At 39.3% G+C, this 26,816-nt stretch overlaps 2 long non-coding RNA genes across 3 annotated transcripts; one reads left to right on the top strand and one right to left on the bottom strand.

The window, feature by feature from the left end:
* The first annotated feature begins 473 nt into the window (after positions 1-473).
* Positions 474-8,239, top strand: LOC134157149 (uncharacterized). The gene is made up of 2 exons (XR_009962206.1): positions 474-881; positions 7,323-8,239. It is a non-coding gene; the product is annotated as an uncharacterized LOC134157149 (long non-coding RNA).
* Positions 8,240-8,389: 150 nt separating this feature from the next.
* LOC134157148 (uncharacterized) lies at positions 8,390-24,988 on the bottom strand. 2 transcript variants are annotated; one of them, XR_009962205.1, is made up of 3 exons: positions 22,630-24,988; positions 19,682-19,925; positions 8,390-10,132 (listed from the first exon to the last, which is right to left on the bottom strand). It is a non-coding gene; the product is annotated as an uncharacterized LOC134157148 (long non-coding RNA). The 2 variants fall into 2 exon arrangements; XR_009962204.1 differs by lacking the exon at positions 8,390-10,132 and adding an exon at positions 18,515-19,028.
* Positions 24,989-26,816: the final 1,828 nt, after the last annotated feature.

Consider the following 26,816-nt stretch of genomic DNA (forward strand, 5'->3'; position numbering starts at 1 on the left):
ATCCCTTCATCAGCAGGACCAAGGAGAAAACATCCGTGGCTTTCATCCTCACCCCCAGAGCTGCAGTCACTCCTGATGTGTTCCAGGTCTCTTTGAAATGTCTGGGTTAGGTACTGCTTATTTTTAGGCACCTAAATCCTGCTTTTGGTGATCCCATACAAAAAACACTGAGTGATTTGATGAGGATACTATAGAAACATTGCACAGAGGTACAGCCAACAATCCTGGGCTAACATCATATTATATTAATATCCTTGTATGAAAGTCTGGTGTATTTACTTCATGGGACCAACAACAATGTAAAAAAGTTCTTGGAAACAATACACTGCTTTGTTTCAACCCCAGATAAAGACCATCCTCTCTGAACAACACACATGAGGTGAGGAAAAGAAGACAGTAACATAAATCCTATTAAGACTATTATATATTATGTTAATGTGCTTATATTTAACAGCTTTTTAATGTTTAATTTCTTCAGTTTTTACAAAGCTGAATTTCCATTATATTCACTTCCATATGGTTTATGGGCAACCTGGGACCTCAACAATCTCCTCACAGAATTCTGCTTGTTTTCTGACAGTATTAAAAATATTGATTTCTGCAATTCAGAATTTTGCTAGAAATATATAGAAAAAAGATGGCCAGTAATGAGAAGTAACATGCTTTAAGTGTTGTTCCCTATCATCTCTGTCCTAAACAGGGAGACTGAGACTGAAGTTCTTTGGAAGCTCCAAAGTCGAGCTGGCTATTGTTGACATTGAAGAAGAGCAGCTTTTTTGAGAGCTGCTGTAATACTTTTAGGACACTGAAAAAACAAGACAACCACAACGAAGGAAGTTTGTTTTCCAAGGTGGAGAGAGGCATTGGCCTAAAGCCTAAGGGTAAGGATGGTATTGTAATTTCACATTTTATCTGGGAGGTCTACATTGGGCTACTTTTGTATCAATCAGTAAATAATTTTACCTGACAAGGATACAATTGGTTCTGTACTGCATCAACAGTGTCTGGTCAGTGAAGAGAAAAAAGCATAAAAAAGTGGATTTTTCCGGTAGGGGCAGACTCAGCCTTACCTGTGTATTATAATATCCTGTATGCAGGCGATGAAAGGCAGGGGAGAATGCAGTTGACGTATGAAGGAGATGAAATTCGCCTTGGGAGTTTTCCCTGAAAAAAAGGACAATGGCAAGATCAAAATATAAACTTGAAGAACTGACAGCTCCAATAATGGATCCAAATTTGAAATCACAGAAGCACAGAATAGTTTGGGTTGGAAGTTTGGGACTTTCAAAGCTCATCTAGTCCAACACCCCACAATGAGCAGGGACATCTTAAACTAGATCAGACTGCTCAGAACCATGTCCAGCCTGGCCTTGAATGTCTCCAGGGATGGTGCATCCACCACCAATCTGGGCAACCTATGCCAGTGTTTTACCAACCTCATTGTAAAAAACTCCCTCACATCTAGCCTGAATCTCCCCTCTTTTAGCTTAAAGCTATCACCCCTTTTCCTGTCACAACAGGCCCTGCTAAAAAATCTCTGCCCATCTTTCTTACAGAAAGAACCCTTTTAAGTCCTGAAATGCAATCAGGTCTCCCCAGAGTTTTCTCTTCTCCAAGCTGAACAACCCCAACTGTCTCAGGCTTTCCTCAACTTTTCTATCCCTCTGATCATTTTGGTAGCTCTGAACATATTAACTCCATTTCACATGACATCCCTCTAATTCAGGTCAAGTTTTTGTTAGCCTTCTATAGATTCGTTTTGAGTCAGCTTGACACTGTGTCCAGCATGTCTGAGGAATTCTCCTCCTTCGAAAGTTAAGTGGTCAGATGCACCCTTCTTGATGAGCTTACTTAGCTGTGTGGTAACATGTACCACATTACCAGGAGTCTGTCCTTCCAACACATGACAATGAGACCAACCTAAGATACTGTCTAAAAATAGAACAGAGGTGGGCAGAAGCAGAGAGACAGTGGATATACCACATTACTTTGAGCTGACTTGTAGTAAAGTGCTCTGAGTTCACACCAGTGACAAATGTTTGGAATTTGATTATGTATGTAATTACTTTGATAGGAGGAATGTAAAGAAACCATCTTTCTTGGAAAAAAAATAAGGAATGTACATTCTTAACTGGTTATAGGTACTGTGCCAACAAGCCTACCCAGACTTACTATTGCCATCATGCAAGAGGACTTGAAAGGACAGTGTATCTATTTTGAGTTCTTATGCCTACTCTTAACTCTTCTGCCATTCTACAGCTCAAAAAGGCACAAGTGTTTGTTTTTCTAATTACCAATTCATTTTTCTTCCATGAGTCAATGAAGCAAAAAGCCTTCCACCATCAATCCCCACATTCTCAAGTGATATCTTGCCCAGCCCTTGTAGCACAGGGGCTTTTCTGACTGAGCTGTGCTGATCATCACCAGTGCATGCCCTTGATTCATGACAGTGATATCATGGCAGTGACTGGAATGTGCAAGAACACTGACAGCTAAAGATACCACATTGTGCAGGCTTGTGGGGTTGAAAAATATATTCATTTTCTGAAACAAACTTCAAAGAAACTTCCAAAATTCAGATATATCAATTTTATTTATAGTGGTTTTGGGGGGTTTGTGGAAACTAAACTGTTTGCCTGACTAGATTTGTATGAGCCTTTTCTGCTCCATGCGCTAAAACATACCCTCAAGTCAAGAAGTATCTGTATTCTTTGATTGCTTTTAATCTCAGTTTTCAAAGAACCATTGAAAAGATGCTTTTCTTCAGCCTATAGCATTTATAAGAGTCAGTGGCTAAACTAAAAGTGAGGTTTTGTCACACTGATCAGTTAAACTGTCAGTGAATTAAAGCACTTGAAAAAAGGGGAAAAAAACCCCACCAGTGTGAGAAAAAAAAAACCATGCTGTTTTGATAGAGAAAGCAAAACGATCCCACAGTATCAACAGCCCAGTAAGATAGCACCTTATCTACAGCAGTCCATCCCATAATATTAAAGCTTACAAAACAGTTTGAGCTTGGTCAGTTCTTTGAACAGTAAGACCGTTTAAACAGTAAGAAGTTTAGCAATAAAACGGATGGAAAAATCACAGTGTCATGAAAGCTGCATATTCTGAATTTAAGTTTTTGGGTTTTAAACAGAATAGAAACAGGCAAACCGTAGAAAATTGTGTTCTTTACCCATAAAAGAATTGCAACAATATTGTGCACAGTGACACTGGTGCAGTGATACTGCATGGATGAAATCCTCAGGTGCTTTCTCCTGTTGAAAACAACCACCATGTTCTGTGAACAGAAAGACCTAACCAGGACAGTTAAGGCATCCTGGTTTCCTGGTAGCTATAAGAGACCTGAGCCTATCCTCCATATGGAACTTTTACAGCAAAACTGGGCTCCACACCTACAAAGTAAAGGAGGGGGCATGTTAATCTGGTGAATCTCTGCAAGTTTCACTCTTAATGGTCAGAAAATTTGGCTTATTGGTGCAGATGACTTTTACTTGTGCATCCTGCCCACAGATGCACAAAACAAACTTTTCTCACTCTTGGTCCCTGATCAAAATGTGTTAGTCCTTTCTAACATATTCCTTGAACCTGAATTTTTGTAACGGTACCACAGTTTAAAACTTCCTGAAGGCATGGTAGTTTCATATAAAATATAATGAACAAAGTAAGGCCGATTCATACCAACACTCAATACTTGGGCAAACCCCCTGAAAAAAACCCTCCCCACACACAAAACCCAGAAAATTCACTGATCAGTCCTACAGTGTTAGGAATTAACATGTTGACAGAGTAGATCACTTAAACTGGCTTCTTCCAGCTCATAGATTTTTTTTTTCCTGAGTGGTTGAAGAGAAGAGATTCAGAGCAGCCCTGTAAAGGACTTTGGGGTGTTGGTTGATGAGAAAATGAACATGAGCTGGCAGTGTGTGCTTGCAGCCCAGAAAGCCAACCACATCCTGGGCTGCATCAAAAGGAGCGTGACCAGCAGGTCGAAGGGGGTGCTCCTGCCCCTCTACTCTGCTCTTGTGAGACCTCACCTGGAGTATTGTGTGCAGTTCTGGTGTCCTCAACATAAAAAGGACATGGAACTGTTGGAACAAGTCCAGAGAAGGGCCCTGAGGATGATCAGGGGACAGGAGCACCTCCCATATGAAGATAGGCTGAGAAAGTTGGGGCTGTTCAGCCTGGAGAAGAGAAGGCTGCGTGGAGACCTCATAGCAGCTTCCAGTACCTGAAGGGGGCCTATAGGGATGCTGGGGAGGGACTCGTCATTAGGGACTGTCATGATAGGACAAGGGGTAACGGGTTCAAACTTAAACAGGGGAAGTTTAGGTTGGATATAAGGAGGAAGTTCTTTACTGTAAGGGCGGTGAGGCACTGGCATGGGGTGCCCAGGGAAGTTGCGAATGCTCCATCCATGGTGGTGTTCAAGGCCAGGCTGGACAGAGCCTTGGGTGGCATGGTTTAGTGGGAGGTGTCCCTGACCATGGCAGGGGGTTGGAACTAGATGATCTTAAGGTCCTTTCCAACCCTAACTATTCTATGATTTTATGAGTCTCTTCCAAAGACTCACTAAATGCACCTTCACTAGGCATTTGTTAAGGAACACATCTGCCTTTCAAAGAACATTTAAATTCTTGGGAAGATTTCATGGATGTACCTTGCCCCCACCATACTACTATTTCAAAAGTATCCAACCACCTGTCTGTGGGACAGATGCATATGATTACAGCACTTCAGTTCTTTCTTTTTCCCTTTCTCATCAATAACTTCATCCAAGCACCTCCTCCCAAGAGGTCAGCAAAGTCTCCTTTACACGTTGGTTATATAGGTGCTCTACTGTAAAACAGATGCAGGAATCACAGAAAACACAAAAACCTGGAAAAAAGTTTGATACTCATGTTGTAAGGACCAACATGAACCCTGCATGGCTCAAGAGCTCATGGCAAGCTGGAGAGGGTGGTTCTTTCGTAGCAGCTCACAGCACTGGCACGAATGATACTTGAACTTCCTTTTAAAATACATTGTTATTTTAAAATATACTTTAGAAAGGCTATTAAAGAAGCAGCACTGAGGGCCAAAAACGTATGGCTGTGTAGAGAGGGCCTTAATAAATCTAATCCTGTTAGATTTCCAAAGGCAAATTTAGAGATGATAGGTTTTATCACTCAGAAAGAGTCTGCCATTTACAAAAGAACCAGCAACTTGCAATCTATCTCAGTTAAACAGTTTGTAAAGAGAAATCACACATACTGGCAACCACTGAAAGAAAATTCTGAAGGGAAAGAGTATCCTCCACCTCCAAACTCTTTTAATAGGGACAAGATGTTTTTCTGAAGCCTAAATACCACATAAACACAAGGATCTGTGTTCAATACAGAAATAACTGGACAATATGCTATACTACAAGAAGGAGACAAGACAGCCTGATTTCTTATATTACGTGCTTAGTTCCCATTTGTCTTTGTTAAAGAAGATAGGGTTAATGTCACTGGCATAAGTGACTACTCACCTGCCTGCTGCATTCAGCTCATGTAGAGTACTTTTAAAGACATGATTTTGTGGAATGTTTTAGTCCGATAAAACAAATGAGAAAAGGACTAAACTCACAAACCAAGTGAAAAAGGCAGGATAAAGCCCAGTGGTTAGAGAAGACCTAAGAGGGAAACTTCAACAGTACCATTTTACTTATCAGTATATTCAGAGACTCCAGTGACATAGAAAATCCTTAGCTAGTCAGGCAGAGTATTTTAATGCTTACCTTCCTATAAATGTCAATAGATCAATCCATTCTTTAAAATGATCTAGCATTAAATAGTAAAGCAGCTACACAAACTGAAGAATTATCATGGCCTAAGGACACCAAACAAATGGACAAAATGGCCACACGTAATTGTATTAATCCATCTTCATTTTGCCTGTTTCTCCTGATTTTTGTTACTTCTTATTGGTTCTGACTAAACTGCCTGCTCAGTTTTCAAAACATCACTGTGGTCTCAGTCATGTTCCCATGGCTCCCCCCTCCCCTGGCCCCAAGAAACCTTTGGAGATCCCAAAGTGAAGGCGACCACCCAGTTTGGCATGGTGCAGAACAACAGGGGAGGTCTTCTCAAAAGAGACCCAGTGCTAGCCAAGGGGCTGCAGGTTAGACCAAATATTACTGGCACTGCTACTTCTAGAAGCTTATTCAATGTCCGTCACTGGGCATGGCGCTGGTGTCCAGCTAGACTGTTTTATGGGGGTTTATTCCTAATTTCTTTTAAGCCTTTGCCAGTCCTCACATTATGCTTGAGTTGCTTCTAATCAACAAATACTGAAAATGTGCACAATTAAAACCCATGTCAGAGAGGAAATGGGAGTGTTTTGACAACATTCACCTTTACATCAGCAGGCACAGCTTAGACCAAATAACCACTAAGAACTGAGGGTGAATCCTATTTCAAGTCTTAACCATTTTTCTAATACAGATTTATGACCAGGAGAGAAGGTGACAGCCAAGGGCAACAGAAACCCTTTACTGGTTTTGGTGTGACTCTGTTTCTGTAGAGCTGTATCACAGTAGAGTCAGGACCCCACAAACTCCTTTCTGTGCTGTGAGCTGCTTGTAAGATCATCTGTAAAATGAGGCTAATACACATTTCAAAATAAAAAGAAAGCTTACAAATATCAAGTCTAGTTCAGATTAGGAAAGCCTTTTTATAGTTACTTTGGAATTCAGTTGTTTCCATCTATGGCTTAGCTATGAGTTACTTCATCCCCCATATTGTTCCACTGGTTGCAGCTGTGATAGGAATGGGAGTTTTAATGACATAAAGACTTAGCAGAGAGAAGGATGGCAGATGAAAATGGTATTTGTGAGTTACATTCACCAGTCCTTACGAATCAGTAAAATACTGCTGTCTTAGAGATTTCAACAGTTCCAGAAAATATCTAGTTAAAGTCTAGGAAAATCCCTTCAACAGTCATACTCACACTATGGTTCTATATCCATTTTCCTCAGAGGGCTATATTTTGGGCCTAACTTAATCAGCTGTGATATTTAAACAAAAGACACTGGGGTAAAGCTGAGAGTTTTTTCACAGTGCCTATCTGCTAAGTGAACAAAAGAAAACTCAAGTTAAAATCAATGATGCTTCCTACTGTCCTGAAAGTTACCATGCAGGCAATAAACTACTCTGTAAAATGGTACTAAAACATCAACTGAATGTGGGGCTCTGATGGCTTTCAATCTTTGTCATATATATCACACATCTTTGGAGGTAACAAAGCAGAACTAAGGTCCTGAAATACAGCATTAAAAATGCCCCTGTCCTCTGCAGATACCATCCTTGGAGACAAAGACAAGAAGTGAATCTGGAGTTGACATTAAGCTAATTATACTCAAGGCTGCATCTAACTCACAACCCACTTTACATGTACTGGAGATTGCTGGTGGGGACTGGAAAGTAAGAGGGGGTTTTTATTGAAAATCTTAAGACAAAGAGGTGGAGACAGAATGCAAGGAACACTATGTTGGAAGTGTATGACATGGGTGCATATGTATCAAGTAACTGTTTAACATTAGTCTGTAACTCCTAGGGACAGGCTGGTGAGACCCAGTGCAGTGCTACAGAAGTCAGTATAGCAATGACCATTTGCATAAACTAAAGATATATTGTCTCAAAGGAAAAAGGCAGAGGTTGTGGCACGTGCAGAGGTTTGATCCTCTCCCATACCCAGGAAATCAAGCCTGTTTTGCCCTCTTTTTACACTGGACAGAGTCAAAAAGTAAGTTTAATGGAAGCTGAAACATAAGACGGTATCACTAGTACTTCCTATGGCATGTAAAGAGCCTTTCAACTAACAACAAAGCCAGGAATTTTCTTAGACTACAAATTTTCAGTTAGTAGATGGCCTTTTTGTCCTTTTTCTATAGACTGTAGGTGCAACAGAGGTTGCATTTCTGCTTCTACTTGCTACAGCAGTATGTTTAGCACCTGACATGAAGAGGCAGTGAGCACCACCTGAAACACAGGAGGGTCTATCTGATCACAAAGAAACACTTTTTTCACTTTGAGAATGACTGAGCACTGGCACAGATTGCCTGAGAAGTTGTGGAGTCTCCTTCCACAAGTGTCTTGACTGACACTTTCTTCCATCAGCCGTGCATTTCCTCTTGTTGTGGTGCATCAGGTGCACTTGACTTGGAGGGCTGCTTCACACAGTTGAATTCCTCATGCTTTTTGCATGCACTTGATGAAGAAATAGCAGGGCTGGAGGACTATCAGGATGCCTAAACCCTGACCCGTGTGGTTCTCTTCACTTGCTAAGGTTAGTGATGCAGGAGAAAAAAAGAGTGAAACCCTTCAGAAATGGACTGCAAAATAACACTAACATTCCAAATAAAGCAGAATTCTGTTTTTCACCTGCCTGTTTCTAGCCACAGAACAGATCTGGGTGCAGGATGTACTCTGCTTTTTTTTATCTGATCTGCCAAGCCGGCGTTTCATTTGTGGATGAAGCACTTTATGTAAAGATAGTGCTGGGCCATGAACAGCCAGCACTCGTTTCTGTTCTGAGTTGAAAATGAGCAGTCTGCTGGAAATTTCAAATCAGGAGGCACGCAGAATATGTAAGATTTGATGGAATGAAAGAGCACAAACATGCAATATAAACAAGTTTCATACAAGCATACGTATTCTGATATGAAATCGTGAGATGTAACTGTCACTTAGTATGTCTTACAAAAACCACCCTGCAGTGAAAAGCTTGGTGGAACTGTTTAGCAAGCAGATTAGGGTGGCTACCTTTCTTTTCACTCAACCGCACTTCAGATCATTATGTAAATATCTAAAAATGCCACAGCAGAAGTCACGTCACTTACTGCCAAATGCATAGTGAACACTGAAAGAACCATGTCTTCCTTTTCAAACCGAAATAAACTCTTTAGTATGTGCCTCTCCTGCTGAGATGACTTTTGGAATTTTATATAGACAGTAGGGTGAATTCCAGCGTATTTGTCGTATGTAATTATGGCTTTTCCCTGGAACTGAACCGAAGAAGAACTGATTATTATTTCAACATCAACCATCTTGACAATTACAAATATTTGTTTCATTGGGGAAGTGGATGCATCATGTCCTATTTATACATAGCTTCACACTACTGGAAATACAAGCTGTTCGCATTCTCTGTAGGTTTCTTGTTTACTCCTCCTGTATGAACATTTTACTAATTAAAAAAGAGAAGACTCCCAGATGTAATGTACATTTGTACATTAATCACAAGTAAAGTCAGGGAGTGTGGCTACTAGTTTCTCAACTGTGAAACCACTGCAGTGAAGTTTCCGTGACTTCAGTAATAATTATGTTCCTGGAAAATTGAGAAATACTTATAGTGTCTTCCTGAACTAAGGCATGAAAATGGAAAAATTAAGTCACTCAAAGAACTTTTGCTCTAGCTAGGAGAAGTAATATTAAAATTCCAAGTGAGAAAAAAAAGGGTCCTTACCATTATTATCTGAAATTGCAAACAAAATGTATGTTGTTCTAAAAAGCACTGCATTCATGTTATATATAAAGGCAAGGATAAATTTCTTAAGCACTTAAGAAATACATTCCCATTAGGTTACAATATATTTTCCTAGCTTTTTATAATGTTTGGCTAGAGAATAATGAAAGCTTCCCATAATGCGTGTGTCTTATCATAATGGCACTGCACAAGACAGCTGCCATTTGTGTTTCATGTTTGCCTGTATGAAAACACTCACGTTACGTGAGTTATCCTTTTAACTTAATCAGTGGAAATTTTGTTTTCCAACTTCTGAACGTTTTGCTAGCTGAACTTTGGCTTGCCCAAATTCACCTTATTTATGAAGCAATACACAGCGTACAAACCTTTGTATTGATGGAAGATCAGATTGCCCTTCTCAGCCATATTCCTCTTTAGCAACAGGCACACACAGCTTACCCAAATCTAGTGCAGAGCTGAATTTTAAGCATATTTCATCTTTGGGGAAGGTGAAAAAAGTAAGACTTACTTTAAGAAGTTTTCATTTTGCAGCAGTCATGCATGGACTGTAACTCAAGCTCTTGTAGAATTGCTGCATTCTGGTTTCTTACTCCAGCTCCCTCCTCACGGATCTCCTAGGCTGGTATAGACAAAGAAAACCAGGCCATTTGTAATTAACTTTGATCTTTCAGATTATTTGAATGTTCTTTAGAACTGTGAAATACAGTGGATTACAGTTAGAGTTTTGCTATGGCAAAGGCAAGTCTGTATTTGTCAATTGAGCGACAAAAAGAAAGCTAACATGCTCCATTCAGGTAAAACCAAGTCATGCAATACAGGATGCTTTTAGTATACCAATGTAACAATTATTTGTAAGTACTGAGTGAAAAGGAAATAACAGAGTATTTATGTATTCAGCTGTGAATACTACACAGACTTTTAGTATTTCTAATAGATGCAATATTTTACTTCTAACGTGTAATACTGAACAGCTTTACTTACTATGTATAAAACAATATTCAGGATTGATAAAATTTCTTTTCTTTCAAAAGATCCCTTTGAGGCAACTTTAATGAGACACTTGTTGGTGCTATCATGTGGAAGTATTCCCAAAATACACACAACATGCAAAAAACCAAAACAGGATATTTTAAATTCTGTTTAGCAGTTAAACGATTTAAACTCAGAATATCTGTCTTGAGCTGCTTTGTCCAACCCTCCTCCCTTTCCCTGCCTGCTTCATCACACCATTTGGTAGACAAACAAAGAGAACATCCACCATCAAATGTGTGATACTTCAGGCACATCACAGATGAATCATGAACTCTACACCAGTTTCAGTCTCCACACTAATGCACGCTACATCCTATACCTCTTTATCCAATTTTTACCTCTTCTTTTATACTAGGGCTCCATCAGATCTGAGCTAGGGAATGGGAAAATTGGCTGGATTTGCTTCACCTTACCCACCCACACAGACAAGCTGGACAATCCATATGCATACTGCTACATACGGTGTAAGATAAGCAGCTACGCTTAAGGCCTGTGAATCTAGCATTTTGCTGTCTTTCATCAGATCAAGAGAAAAGGTCACAGCCAGATCTAGTTAGAACTTGAATTTCAGTTTTTTCATGCTGCCCACAGGTATAAGAGAACTGGATGGATTCTGTGTATTTTTTTTACCATTTTTTTAAATTTGTTTTTATCTCAAAATTCATTGTTAGGGGAGGAGAAGGAATATTCAAAATTATTCAGCTCAATTAAACAACTGAATATATGAAGTCACATGAAGCTACTCTTACCAGTTGCCAAAAGAAATCACTGGCCAAAATGGTCACCAAAATCAACACAGTCTTGTTACAAATTAATTTAACTTCACAAATTTCTGGGGAATGAATCATAGAATCTCAGGCTGGCTTGGGTTGGCAAGTACTGTAAAGCTCATGAAGGGGACGCCTTCCACTAGTCAAGGTTGCTCCAAGCCCTGTGCAAACTGGCCTTGAACACTGCCAGGGATGGGGCAGCCACATCTTCTCTGGGCAACCCATTCCAGTGCCTCACCACCCTCACAGGGAAGAAATTCTTCCCTATTTCTAACCTGAATCTCCCCTGTTTAAGTTTTAACCCATTACCCCTTGTCCTATGATGAAGAGAACCCAGAGGCAAAGCCCAGTTAAATATCTGTTATCACAGAATGAGACTTATGCCAAACAAGTGGAAATCTCTATTCAAGATAGAAGTATTTAGAGTACCTCCACAGTGACATCCAGTGTCTAACTTCTTGCCATTGAGTTGGCACCAGTACTGAACTCTGCTGAAGTCCTTATAGTGTGCGTTCAACATTCAGGTATACTTCACACCGGCCTGGGGGATCATCTGACCTCCTTCTGCCTCTGCACTTACTAAAATACAGGTTAAAGAAGTTAAATAAAAAAGGTATGCCAGGAAGAGTGGGACTGTTGCTCTCAGACTGGCTGTTTTAGAGGTTTCTGCCCTTCTGTGGTTACTCAAAGATAGCATTACAATGGGTGGCTGAGAGGGAAATGGTTTGGTTTAGTTGACCTCAAGTTTAAACCCAGGAATTCATCAGGGCTTTATTATCTTTGGACCAGGCAGAGGGGCATACAACATATATTGTCAATGGGAATAAAACAGTTTGGTGAGAAATTTAAAATCAGCCCGAACTGCCAAAAGAGCATCAATACACCAGAGCTGAGGAAATGGAGTAGGGGGGAAATAGGAGCGGGTCCAGGGACACGGAGTGATCTGTTATTCTAATTGTTCTGTTTATTATTCTGTAAACACTCCATCAAATGTTCTCCATGGTTATCAAGCATATGTTTTGAATGCATTATGTGAAACAATTAGAAGCACGTGCTTCTTTTTCTGTTCACAGAAAAATGCCAATATTAATCTTATTCTTGCAGCCTTGCCAGAGCTCTTCTTTGGATAAACACTCCCCATACAGCTGTATTGGACCCCAATCCATTTAACCTCTTGCTATTAAGTTCCCCTTTGCTTTTGCAGGTTGTAAGACTGGCACTTCTGTTCCTTCAATAATGACCTGGTATAGAAAACACACAGTCTTCCAGAGAACCACGATCATATCATAGCTTGCTCCAAGTACAAATATGTCAGCCACTTTTTTTTCCCCCAAGATTTTGAAATTTGTTGTTGCTGGTAATGAACATGGTAAAAAGAAGTGTTCACAGTTTTCATAGAGGAGATGAAGTCCTGCTTCTCTTTGCCGGTATCAAACCGAGTGATTTAGGGGAGAAAATGTCGAAGTAGATTTAAACTATTCTCCTTGCTTCTGTAACAGCCAGTCTTTTGCCAGTCTACTGGCAATATTTATATTATCAAACAAATATCTCAATAGTATAATCATTAATGTAGTAAATATTTAGGTAAATGTATTAAATAAATACTTAGATTATTAAATAAATGTGAGAATATATTACCCATAGGTCAGCAACAAAAACACTTCTCAATATAAAAAAAAGAGTGGTAAAAGCACAATCCAAAGGCAAATCTGAAGCAGTATTCTGAACTTTGAGGTCCTTACCTTTGTCATGAATTTTCTACAAACAATGCCTTTGCACAAAAAGAAAAATAAATAATAAATACTGTGCTAATATGTGTATTATTTAAAGTGCAACAGTTTTGGTAATGCAACGTTAGAAAATATTAATGAACTTTTTGTTTCTAAATTAGTTCCTCCAAAGCGTATTTTTACTGAAGAGTGTGATGTTTCTGGTTTCAGAATTGTTGGAGGAGTTCAGTGACGTGGTCAATCCTACTTTTATGATTATACCAAACAAGGATTGTTAACAAAACTCAAAGGTAAATATCATTTTTGAAATAATACTGATTTTGGTATTAGTTTCCTTTTCCCTTTAACTTTTACACAATATTTTTTTTTTAGTATAGTTTGGCAAACCTTCAGTAAAATCTACTCTACTTAAGACTATGCCTTAAAGAAATCATCAAGAATTATGGGGAAATAAACTTCTTGAATGAAGAAATAGGTTATGATATTGAAGCAGGACAACAGCAGATGTCCCAGTTTTTGAGACAACAGGAGATGATTTAAAAATTCATCTCTTCCACACATGATACAGTGACAGACCAAGAAAGGTTTGACACAAAGAGGACACAAGGAAGAATCCCTTCAACCAACAGCATGCATATCCATATAATTCATTTATTTATTTTTCCCTCCTTTCTTTTGTGAGGACATAAAACTCCACTACAACGACCACACTGGATGGAAGCTAACCCAGGTACATGCATGGGAGCCCAGCTGATGCTTTTATACAAGGCTCTGGCAGCCTGGTCCTGGTCTCTCTTCCAGGCATTTGCACACATCGCATTCCCAGCAGTGCTTGAGGTTCTCACCTTAATATGGTGACTTTACAACCCAGCGTGAAAACAAACACCATAAAATCAAATAAACTGATTTGCAGTATTCATTAGTAGGGAAAACAGTTACAGAGGAAATGAAATATATGGTTTCTAGGGTTTTGCTGGCATTTCTCCATGTTAAATGCTCATTCCAACACTGATATGGGAAACAGTTTACTGACACCTACACTGTATGATCCACATAACTCAACTAATAGCTATTCTGTTTGCAGAAGTAATCCTAAATAGACAAAAACATTTAAATTTTTTGCACTGAAGACAATGTCACTGTTAAATACAAGCTTTTATTTCAGATGGAACTATTCTATGATTCCATGTATCCTGCAGCATTTTGCAGGACAACACTATATGGTATTACAAGGAACCGTATTTTTCCTTTAATTCACATTGTACTTTACACTGATGTCAACATCACAAAGTTGCCTCTTCTAAGACAAAAGGTCATTTCCCTGGTACACTGACCACTGACTGAATAAACTCTCTGCATATCCTCTCACATCACTATACTGAAATTCTGCTTCTTTAGATCAGTCAAACCCATATGAAAACATACTGGTGACAGGATTTGTTTCTAAAAAGGTCCAGAAAGGGTACTGCAATTGCAGGGCTCATCCTCCACTGGCAAACACTTAACTATCCACACTACCGATGTCAAAACTCATCTCAACAGAAGAAAAGTTTGCACACACTGGTCTGAATACTTCTGTGGGCACTAATCTGGAGCTTTTGCTTCAAGAATTATCAGAGATTTTTTACCATTTAGTTTGTCACAATGCAATAATAAAGACAGACCAAGAGATCAGGTAATTAGAGCATTATAGTGATAAAAGCACTACAGATAATTTACTATTCCCCACTTCTGACACCATATCACTTGTTTACAATAAAGGAAAAAGGAGCAAAAGTAAAAATTGCCCTTGCCACCTAGTGGCAGTGAGCTTAACACAAGCAGCTACATCAGCCGGTATGACCTACTCACAGAAAAGCAGTGAAAAGGGCATCCAAATGCAGTATAAACTATCTGCTAACCCACCATTTCTCTGAAGTCTTAAAAGAAAGCCTTACCAACTTTTCTGGTTTTTGTTGTTTGTCGTTGTTGCAGAGAGAATGGAACCCATGACAACACTGAATTGTGAATATGCCAGCCATGCAGTAGAATATTGTGGAAGCTGCCCAATATATCATACACAACGCACTGCAAGAGTTAACCCTGATGTTAAGCAGAAGAGCATTCCAGTTTGTGCAGCCTCTGATTTTGTAACGGTACAGCCCTCCAAGCATGACTACACCTTTACCTTCAACATGACTGCTGAATGCAGGCTGATCAATGTCCATCTGCATACTGCAAACTGCCTCTGAAAAGAAATTAGATGATTAAGCCAATATTTACACACATAACAGAAAGAGATCATTATACATATTGCTCAGTTCATTCTGCAGGCAGATGTTTGAAATAAGTTCAGTGCATGGTCCAAAAAATAGAGACTATGTCAGATACTCATGATTCAGGTTAATGATGTAGTTACAAGGAGGAGAAATATCCTATTAAGTTGTTCAGAAAGTTGTTTTGAATACAGGAATTGGTATTTTGTGAAATAATCAGTGGATATGAAGTTAGCAGAGTCATTCGAGATTTGGGGTATGTAAATGAGATCAAAATGTACCAGCAACCAGCATTCATTTCCTTGTGACAGGAGGAGGGGAAAAAGGACACTTTAAAATACTAACTATAAATAATAAATAGTCAAAGATGTGGCAGAGGCCAAAATATGTCATATATATAATGGTTATGACAGGACTGACAGAACAGTATGTCCCCTCACTCTGACCTTCAGGAGCCCCCCTGGTTGGCCTGTGGTAGGGGCAGGATCTTGAAGTCACAGGAGCTTATTGAAGATTCATGCCAGCAAGTGCAATGTTTGTACCTGAAACATTATACATTTAAGTGCAGTCTTTATATACAGACTGTTTTCAAGAGGTCATTATCACAGAATCACAGAGTGATTTGGGTTGGAAGGGACCTTCAAGCTCATCTAGTTCCAACCCCCTGCCATGGACAGGGACACCTTCTACTAGATCAGGTTGCTCCAAGCCCCTGCCAATCTGGCCTTGAACACTGCCAGGGATGGGGCAGTCACTGTGCAACCCGTGCCAGTGTCTCACCACCCTCATGATTATATCATTTAAAGTACTTGCAGAGGGAATCTCTGCATTTAGCAAAGCATGCCATGTTTCAGCCCCACAAGTTCCTGTGGTTGAACCTGGAGCATTTAGTCCCATTGAAATTATTCTGCAAAAGTGAGCATTTAGGTAAAAAAGCAGGCAGCGGTTAGCAACTCCGTCACTTATATGTTTAATCTTGTTCACAGAAGCTGGGTCCAGGCATCCAGATGTATTTAAGAACATACCTTCCTCCATGGTCAATAGCAGGTAGCTGCAAAGCATCCTGGCCCAGCCAACAAAATCTGGACCAGTGCACTGCAGGGATCATTTCTGGAATGCTGTTTTTGTTTCCACGCTGCCCTGTATGCCAACTTCAGAGCACAATGGTAAGCTTAATGGTTGCATCTGCCAAACTATGTAATGGCCATGACGACTGTGCCACCAGAGCGCGAATAGCATGTAGTAGTGCTCTCTCATGGATGACAGCTCGAGATAAAAATGTGAGAAATATTCAGATGACAATTCTTGTGACTTCCAGTTAGGTCTTGTGTTAAAATAGAGTGCGCAAAAACAAATGCAAAAAACTAACTTAGAACAACTATATGCGTAGCTGAAAACCACATCCTGTTTGTGGGTTCTCACGTTTCAAGAGCAGTTTATCACACATTTAGAAAACATACATTTTCATTCTAGTAATTAGCAGTCAGCGTTCTGCCATATAAAGCCCTCACACTCAAGGGGAACTCAGAGCTGCTGTCTCCTCACAACTTTAAAACTGCTCCTGGAGCTTGCATATGGAAGGGAATACCCTGTCTTGTTTCATGTGTTTGTAGGCTGTGATCTCGACAAGCTCATGAACATGTCTGGGGATGACTGTAATTTATCTTGATTTAGCAAGTCAACTACTATAAAGTGTTCAAAATAACTACTAAGTTGTCCTCCAATTTCCAAAGGGCATTTTTGGTGACACAAAAAATAGCAGAAATTCTGAAGAAATATTAACAAAACAGGTTTTTCACTAGAAATAGTGATTTTTTTACCCATGGTAAAAAGGAAAAAAAAAACCAAAAGGTTGCACTGCATACTGACTTAAACAGTGGTGTATGTCAGAACTTCATGCACATCATGGAAAAAATGTATTTCAAGCATAATTTCCATTAACTTTTATGTTACCATGTAAACTCATAGTAAAATTCACTCATATAGTACTGCCTCAACAATTCTAAATTAAAAATCTGATGTCAGGCACTAAAAACAATCTTGGACTTTGCTTTTTCTAGACTTTTCCAATGTATGTTTTCATTCTTTTATGTTTTTTTTTCTGACTTCTAAACCTGCAATGGCACACATTTTCCAAAGCTTGTTTTGCAGCCACATGGGGAGATTTTCAGATGTTTCAGAATAAAAGTCAACAGGCTTTCACATGCCCATGCCCCCAGGAACTACTGCTTTAACAAACACATCTAATAGCCTCATACTCTTTAAGACAATGTAAGTTTGTTACACAGGTCATAAAATACCTGCAAGAAGTGTCTACATAATGCTGACGTCTTGCTTAGATTAAAAAATACAAGTAGATTTGGCAAAATGTTTCTTCTTTGGTGTATGCCCAGGTATTGTAAGTCATGTAGTGTACGGAGATTAACAACAGTTTGGCTCTATAGGGTATCTTTTAGTGTCTTCTCTTGGCAAAATGCCTTCCAAGCTTAGTATCACTGAGACCGTAATATCTAGCCTTGCAGGTATGTGAAAAAATATCAACATGCCGTTACCTCCTCTGTGTTTAATGTATTTTAAGAATACTTTTTTTTCACTTAACACACACCCCCCACACCCCCCCCCAGCTACAATAATAGTACAGGAAGACAAAGCATGGAACAGTGAAAACAGGTAAGCATGTCTATTTAAATGAAATGCATGGAAGAACATCCTCACTGCATGGCCAAGTATGGTCTAGCTACCTGACTAATCTACTATATGGCAAAACTAAATATATGATGTTTTTATCCACATTTATATGTCAATTTTATAGCTTCAAATGCCCAAGTTTTACTGGAAGTTTAAATTGACCAAGCAGCCCTTGGATAAAGCCTGTATTAATTACCAGTATCAACTGTTTGGGAAATACAGGGGAGTGTAGAAGTGCTCAATTTCCCTAGGTTTCAGGGCTGTCTAGATTTTAACTGTGTGAAAGGATAAAGAAAACACCCTTCTCTGTGGTTTCAAGAAAAATCTTCATTTGAAGCTATGAAATCTTCCAGTGGTTTCCAAAACGGGAATGAATTCAGCAAGTGTTTGCATTTTCAAGGCAGGGCTTGCAGCATCTCTCACCACAAAGAACAGAAAAGACCCAGAGTTATAGAGGAAGCTTTAGTGACCTATGGATTCATTGCACCTTCCCAGGCTCATTAGTTCAGCTACCAGTTTCTGCTTGTTAAGAGGCTCTGTGGGTAGCAGCAGCAGCAGCAGTCAGTGATGCTAAAGAAGAGGTACCTGCAGAGACCATGGTTCAGGCTGCCTCTTGGGCTGGAGATGACACTATAATCTGCTTAGAGAACATTCTGGTTATTTTCATTTTATTTACATAGTCACATTATGATTTTGTTTTCACATTCAGGCCAACTTCACACCTCTCAGGCTTGCCTTTTGTACCTCAGATGAAACTGGAGAACTACCAGTTGCTTTTACTTACATCCCTTTAACCTCCATTCAGGCAGGGTCATATAGCTGTGAGGGGAAAAAGATGCCCTTCGTGTTAGCATCCCTCTGTGTATGATTTTTCATTTGCTTCTATGTTTAGCCATTTTGAGCAATAATACAAACTGAAATCTCACCTCCTGAAATACAGTGGCTTAAACACTTGAAATGCTTTTGCTGGAGGGTGCTGTTAGCACTTCTGTGCTTTTTTTTTTTTTCAACTCTGAATCCAGTATCCATTTCTTACAGTACTGCATAATACATATGAAATGTATTTTTGATGGACATACAGTCAACCAGCAAAATCTCCACAGTCAATAATGAAACCAACCACAGATCTGTAACTGTATACACACATGTATTGCTTTTGCTCTTCTACAGAACATGGAATCTAGTTGACTTAAAGTGGGGGAGCCTTTATAAGGTCCCAGTGTCGTGTAAGATTGGGCTGTGTGGGGAAGATTTGAGTGTGTCCAGAGTAACCTACACACTCTCTACAGCAGTAGTAGCTCTCCTTAGAGAATTAAAAAGTTCCAGAAGAAAATCACTGGAGTAAGGGGACTGATCAGCTTTTCCACAACTGGATCAGTTGGTAACTTGAGCAAGCTTCTGCTTTGTTGAGGGAATGAGAGATATGTTTTACCACCTCCAGATGGTGGAGGTAAAACTCCACCATTACTCTGCCACAGTAAAAGTGCCAGATCCCAGGGAATATGCTTCTGTAACAGTAAGTCTTTGTCCTTCCTTGTGCCTGTGTCAGAGACAGGAATCACAATCTTCCTGTCTTCTTTGAGCACTCCACGGAAGGCCAGCTAAGAGTTACAAAGCAGATACAACATCAACCATGTAAAAAAACCCACTATATTTATATACATGTATATGTAAAAATGACATTTCCACATACCTTCTCCATGTTTATGGCACTAGCTGGCATGGAGAAATTCAGGCTGCTCATTCTCATGGAGGGATCATTGCAAATACCCTCTACTGCAAGAACTGTGTGTTCTCCCCATGTAACAGCTTCCAGCTGACAAGATGTCACGGTTCAGGGGGCAGTGCCAAAACTTCATGTCAGTTTGTAGCATATAAAATAGCTATGCATGACATAGCCAGAAAGGAGAACACAAGTGCACCACTTAGACAAAAACCTATGTGAAAACAATAAAACAATGGACAAACCTCACTTTTTACAGTATTTTTTTTCCAACTTCCTCCCCCAGAACTGAAACCAGAGCAAACGATGTTGCCACTGGCTGCACTGTATAATCAGAACTTGTCAGTGCGCTGTCCTTTGCTCTCTGTGGCTACTGCCTTTTCTCATGCCCGAGAGAAAATGGATGATCCACCAGCCAGACTGCCAGGACAAGTCATTTGAGAAAATGGAACCATTCCTCTCACTGCCAATAGGACCTGGAGCAAATGACGCAGACCAAACTTGGATGTGACGGTAGGAGCCCAGACATCTCTAAACATCTCATTAGCCATCCCTCCATCACTGGGACCCTAACTGCAAACAAAAAATACTTCTCTGTGCTACAGTGTCCAGTTTGTAACATGGGCATAAAGACATTTCCTACCTCAGACATGTATTTTGGAGTTTAATACATTAAAGATGCAAACTGTAATGCAGGTCCCTGTGCTAGCTTCATGGAGCAAAGGCTGAGATAAAACTGACATCACTTAATTTGATATCTGTGCACAAATCTAACAAATTCTAACACACAGATGTCTCAAAAGCCTATAAACTCTCAGGAAGTGGAAAACAAGCTTTATATTTTTATATGCTTATCTCTATAATATCTGAAAATATTGCACATATCCAAACCCAGAAATAAGACTTTTAGTCTTCCTTTTCTCTCTCATTTTATACTTCCTTGATTTGCCATAGTAAATAACTCTTGGTTTGCGTACTTCGGCTTGTGTGTGTGAATGGATGTGCTGTCTGACAAAATGCCACCCAGTCAAAACCTGGTAACTTCATGCGCTGTTCTCAGGGTGAAAGGCACATGGCCAGTTTTATCTCCCACTGCACTGAACTGCAAAGTAATTCATTACCTCTCTGAAGCATTTGCTACTCACCTGTGTGAGCTCTCCTTGTCCCTGACAGTTTCAATTTTAAAGCTAAAAATTCCTCTCAGGAAAAATCTCCACAGAGATTTTACATATGAGGATAAAGACTCTAAATCAGCCTGTATTTTCAATATTTGGAGGTGTGTACAGAGGAGAACAATGGGGTGATCTTTCCTTTTCTTTTTTTTTTTTTTTGAGACCAAAGGGATTTCTGTCCTTGAAACTATTCAGAATATTTTCAGCGTGTGAGACTTCATCCCTAGGTGTAAAGAACTCATCTAATTAGTTCTCAAGGTCAGGAAAGTATGTGTCAGTGTGTCCTACTCTGTGCTGGCAAGGATAACAGGCAAGCTTGGGGTTTGCCTTATCTTTTATAGCTTGTAGTGTTTGGGGGATGGGCTCATGATTAATTGTTTCAGAATCCCCCCCGTGATATCATCGAATCATTTAGGTTTGAAATGACCTTTAATATCAGCAAGTCCAACCATAAACTGCCAAATGTCCCCTATACGCCACTTCTACTCATCTCTTAAATACCTTCAAGGACGGTGACTCCACCACTTCCCTGTGCAGCGCTGAAGAGTAATGAAGCAGGATGGTAGTATATGGTGAGAGAAGGTATGGTGGAAAACAAGTTTTCCTTTTATGCTTTAATCAGTCAACATTTGCTAACCATGTGGCTTGAAATAATGTGCAAAGCACATTCATACAACACATACAGAGATACAAATTACACACCCTAAAATGCTGGCATGTGCACCACTTTTGTCCCAAAGCCTGATCCAAAAACTTATTGCTGAGCTCAGCCTAAAAGCCTAAATCCTTTACTTCACTTTAGGATCAGTTGCTTATGTACACGTGTGAACAACCACATGCCGACCACAAGGCAAGTGATCTTGCAACTGTGTTGTTAAACTACAGACAATACATCCTGATGAGAAAAAGAATATCTTAAAGGGCTGTCATATTACACAGATCAAAGCTGGATTTCGTTCTTCTAATCTCAAAGGGAAGGCAGAAAGCTTGTTTCTTTGCCTGGCATACCGTATCTTAACTACTTCATGGACATACTGAATACTGTCTGAGAAGATGCGATATCAAATGATCACTTTTCATTTGAATACAGAGGAAAAAAAAAAGTTGCTGTCATTGGTGCAACCAATTTTTCACCAATTGGAGATATTCCCTGAAAACAAAGGCAGATTTTAACAACAAACAAATACTGTTATTAGTTAAAAAAGAAAAATGCTTGGAAAACAGGGACTCTGTTTCCCAGGAATCTTTGCCACTACACCCACTTTTTCTTTAGGAAACAAATAGTTTCTAAACCAGATATGACTGTGAAAGGTAGCTACCACACATTGACTTTATTGTGTAGTTTTCACTCTGACAGATGGTCAGTAGTTTGACAGTAACCACAGCTACTTACACTGCCCTTCTCTTAAGCTTTACCTTGGCATTGGTATAATTTTCAAGATGAAATAATGAAGTAGCAGGCTTAATTAGCTATTAAAGTATCTAGTGTAAAACTGTCAATTTTTACTTCATAAAGCTACCACCAGTCTTAGGAAATGGAATAGACCGAATTCAAATGGTTGCAATTACTATAATGAACTCATGCAGTCCCAGTAGGTTATTTATAGTGGGATACAGTTCTTAACATTTCCTTTTGCATGTCTGAAGTCTGCAAGCAAACAAATAATAGTCACAGTCCCATCTCCGCTTTGATAAAGCTGCAGGAGCAAATGAGGTCAAATTCTGCCTTAGCCAAAATGTACTTACCATGTCGAGGATGCTCTGCCTCTGTTCATATGGTTGGTGGACAGTGATCCCTGCTTTCAGTATGGAACACTTCTTGTATTTATAACCTCGATATTTTTTTAAGGATACATATTCTCAATGAAAAAACTGGAAAGAACAAAAATTAAACCCAAAGTCACTGACAATTTCTCTTGGAGAAAAAGCAACACAAAACGTCTATCAAATTATCACATCCATTATAAATGGCACAAAGAAAAGAAGTCTTACTAAGGGAACATTTTCTACACCTAATTAGAATCTCCTAGGTTTTAACTACGGAGGTCATTTGCATTAAAGGGATGACAACAAAGGGATAAGGAAATAGGTACAGTTGGGCAGAATGGGGTGCACCCTTCTAGACCCAGGATGAAAGACTCCCAGATGTCACAAGAAGCCTGCTATACCAACCCAGTGTGACCTGTTTGGTGTTTAGTGAGCTGGAACTGTCATTTGCTGAGGATTTTCCTGTGGGCTTTGCTCAGGAAGGAAAATTAGTCAAGGAAAATTAGGACATCCCAACCTGCAGAGATTCTCTGAAAGCTCAAGGAAAATAAAACCAGAAATTCTAAGGATGAAGGCTATGAACTACTGAGACAAGATTCAAAGGGAAGCATTGATTTTTATCAGTTGATGTCTCCAGAACAGAACTATGCAATTTTCCTCAGAATGGCTTTTAATCTAACACAATTTAGTGGTTAAATAAACAAAACGTTCACTTATTTCAGATGTTAGTTTATGTATGGCATCCAGTTTTTACTAAGTTTTTTTTACTAAAAAGACTCTTTTACTAGAAAGTATTTCTATTTACTTGTTACTAAATCCAAGGATATCAAAAGGCAAAATAACCCATGATGACTTTTGAGATGCATCATCTTTCCTTACTTAGCCAGCACTTAAGTGCAACTATAAACATTAGCACTGATGCACAGCCTCACACTGCATCCCTAACCAGAAAAATGATCATTAAACTATCCAGATATCTGTAGACATGTGATTGACAAACACATTTCACCAGCTGAAGCACCCAGATGTCTTTGAAATCCAGGTTAAGAATAGGAAGTTGACTTTTCAAAACTGCTGACTAAGAGTGAATGGCAGCATCTTACTCTAAAGCTCTTATCCTTTCTGATAAAGAGATGAGACTCCATTTAGGGCAGGGAATCAGAGGTTTTGGTTTTGTTTTTTTTTCCTCTTAACAGTCTTAAAACTGTTGAAACGATCATTTTCACCTTCTTGTGCTTTATTTTATCTGGCAGTGCAGCAGCAAGAAGCCAGGCAATCAGCAAATTACTTTTCTTTTTACATGCTACTTTTTAAATTGTGAGTTCCCTAGGATCTCATGGTATTAAAAAAGCAGAGAGGAAAGAGACTCACACGTGACAGAGATCTTTACTGATGGTGACAAGTTTATCTTGTACATAAAAGTGGTTTGCAGGTTCTCAGTTACCGGGAAGAGCTCAGATCAGCATTTGGTGTCTGAAATCCCAACAGACACACACTGTTAGATTTGGGTATTAGGGAGAACGACACTAATCTCCAACAATGAGTACTGCTTTTAGGGTGACACCGAATTCAGTTGAAAGGCTTGATCCAGCAGTCTGTGGACCCTTTCTGCCTCATGCACCCAAGACCTCTGTAGCCAACTGATAGTGAGAAATGTAATGTACACAGTTTTCAACCACAGGTATATTGGCCTGTTTATGGATATGTTAGTCTTACAAACACAGCCTCTTTAACTGAAGGGGTGGATCATAAAGAGTTGCATCCACAGATGGCAGGCAGCCTGGGAACTGTCAAAGGGACTCGGAAGAAAGAGTCTGTGGTGATGAGTGTAGTGTGAAAACCTAAATGGAGGAGGAAAAACAAAATTAAAAAGTATAAAGGATGAATGAAGCCCTAGCTAGAATGTGTATAGAAAAGCAATTGCTGAAATGTCTATTGAAGAAATTATTCCTCACAGGGAAGATTTCTAACAGTACAGGCTAACATAACACCTGTAACCTTATCCCAAGGCACACAGAAGAAATTAGCATTTTTCTTTGTCTTAAAATGTTCCCAGATTTTCTTGTAGCAAGAATTACTATCACCACCAAAAATCACTTCCTAAATGGCATAATACATAGACTCTTTTGAAAACTACTGATGGTAGGAGTCTGTCATTCATGCCTACATACTTATCTATAGTGAAAGAACATACATTATCATCTTTCAAGAGTTGAAACGTTCACTTGTTTACCATATGCAATGCAATTCCTGACTAAATATAAGAAATTCAAAATTTGCAATGTACTCCATCATTAAGGTAGTGATATGCAATTTTACTACAGTTGGGACTTCTAAATAAGGTATAAACCACAGGTTTAAGCCCCAAATTTCAAGAGGATTAAACATAATTTAAGTCTAAGACTCTGCATGTGAATTTTAGTGTAAAGAATAATATCTATCATCTACTATAAATTTGGAAACAATGTTGTTAACTTTGGTCAAATAACTACCTTCTATTTTTTCATTTAATCCTGTGTTAGCTTATAAATACTTGTTATCTGTGAGTTGCACTGCTGCACATCCCATGTAAGTATTATTTTAATCATACTAAAATAACAATGTCTATTTTTCCTGAAATTAAACATACACACTTTGATGATTTCTGAGCAGGGCACTTACCTAACAAACAAAATCACAAAATCCAAGCAGAGCTTTATAATCCCATGTTTGGAGATACAGCGGAAGCAAAGTAAACTGCAAATAAGGCCTAACAATCTGTTTTCCAATGCACTCATTTCTTACATCTCAGATGATCCAGGACACTGGCTTCTCACTCTCTTCTCACTCCTAACGATTTTAAAAATGCATAAGTAGATGAAAACACTTCATAGTGTTAATTGCAGTTTATTAATGTACTCATTCCCTAAGTCACATAATAAACTGAAGAAAGAGGTTTTTTTACATGCTATCTGCAAAGATCATATTGTTGCTGTTGGGCAACTGGATAATATATTTCTACAGCGTGAATTCTAGCCACTGGCAATACCAAGCCTTAACCTGAATCTTTGTAAAACTGTAATTCCTTGTAAAACCAGTACGATTTTCTGCATATAAAAACTTGCATAACAGCACACTGTGCCTTTACTTACCTCTTCTTGAGTGATCCACATCTGTGACAAGAATTTTTGCCTTGAATTTAATCTCTGTTGTCGGAGGAGCAGCTTTAAGCAACCCTAAGGACACTTAAATTGGCACTCTGCAGTGAGGCTCTCCATGGCACAAGGGCAGCGCGTGGCAGCTTCCTCACCACCATCCAGCCGAGCTCTTGGGGTGTGTGTAAAGGAGAAACAGTGTCATGACCGGTTACAAATTATGGTTTACAAATTATGGATTACAAGGACCTTAAACAGCCCACATGATATGTAACTGCCTTCAGGCTCTTTCTACTTATTCTAGGGATCAAAGGAGCACAGTATTGCTCAAGGCTATGTTTTAGATGGTATTTAGATACTGTAAGATTCAAGTGGTGCTTGGTGAGGTTGGTAAGAGTGTGTAAGCATCTGAAGTCCATTAGCCTCATGTTTTAATCTGTGAACCTACGCACTTCCGTAAGTTCACCCTATAAAGCTATTTGTGTTTGAGGGTGTAAGTGGGTGTACTCATGTACCTACTCTTCTGAAGCTATGCTCTTCATTGCTCAGCTACTGCTGAGAAACCCAGCTGTTTGTGTCTTTCAAACAAGTAAAATGGTGAGCAACTATGTAAAATAACACCCATTACGTTCAGCCAAACAGTCAAAAAGTTAACAAGCTGAGAAACACTTGTCAATAGAAGACTGAAATTTGTTTGTATAAGCTGGCACTTAGACATTTCTGAATCTAATGCTGAAGGCAACCATCTCGCTGAAATGCGACGTGCCGTATGACAGAAACGGTGTGACAGATGTGCAGAGGGGAATATTAACCTGCCAGTTTACCACTGGTGGCAAATTTAAGAGAAGGAAACCAGGAATGTGGAATATTTATAAAGCATTTGCTTGCTTAACTCTTTCTTCTTTTGACTGCCAGAACTAAAGCACAGTTTAAGAATTCTTTTAATGTTTCACCAAGAAAAAGTGCCAGATCTCATTGCTATGGCCCTGACCACCGAGTCCGCTGTGAGAAAAGATTAAATGAAATGAGCAG

The sequence above is a fragment of the Pezoporus occidentalis genome, unplaced genomic scaffold (genome assembly GCF_034315485.1).
Source record: "Pezoporus occidentalis ecotype Australia unplaced genomic scaffold, CSIRO_AGI_Poc_V1 ctg93, whole genome shotgun sequence".
Taxonomy (NCBI): domain Eukaryota; kingdom Metazoa; phylum Chordata; class Aves; order Psittaciformes; family Psittacidae; genus Pezoporus; species Pezoporus occidentalis.